Here is a 777-nt window from a genome sequence, read left to right as displayed (position 1 = left end):
TTTACTCTAACTATTAAAGATCAAAAAATCCAACTCTTTAAATACTTGCGGCTTTTCCCCACAATACTCTATTGGTGCTGGCCGAATAGGTGCGAGTCGATTGGCTCCCGAAATCGAGGTAATCGATCTTCCACAATCGAAATAATTAATTAGAAAAATATGAGTTAAGTTCAGTACCCCAAACAACAATCAGGTTCGTCCACACACCAACAGCGACTAAGGGAAAAGCTCCCAAAACGATTCACGTTCAATCGGAGAGTGTACAGGCTATCTTAACTAAAACCTAACTGGCGGGACGCCTCCGCCCGGTCCTCCGTGCAGCTCGCCCGGGTGGGGTTGGAGTTGCATGGGGAGGCGGAGCGTTCCCTGTTCTAGGGTAGCTACGCTGGTGCACTTAAGACATTCGCACTTGCGCTCCCGCCTTCAGCTACTATTAACTACTCTATCATAAAGCGATAACTAATTGTACTAAGCTAGAGGGCGCGAGTCGCAAAGTCGTCGGCCCTTGGACAAATACTAAGTTACTGCTAACTGAATATTCTCATGTCTGGGCAACCGCTCTGACACTACGGGCTTGGGGCGCGGAAGCTCGCCCCGCGCTCGGAAGAGCCTTTCACGGTGCTCAAGTGTGTCAGCGACCTCGCGTATATAGTGGATTTTCCGCCTTCAATGCGAGTGCATGGGACAGTGAACATAGGTTTTTTGCGGAAGTGTGAGGTATCGGCACGCTATCCGCGCTTACTGCCTTCTGTCGATGAAGCGGCCCCGAACCGAGGC

The sequence above is a fragment of the Cystoisospora suis genome (genome assembly GCF_002600585.1).
Source record: "Cystoisospora suis strain Wien I chromosome Unknown contig_3262, whole genome shotgun sequence".
NCBI classification, from domain to species: Eukaryota; Apicomplexa; class Conoidasida; order Eucoccidiorida; family Sarcocystidae; genus Cystoisospora; species Cystoisospora suis.
This window is presented reverse-complemented; position numbering follows the sequence as displayed.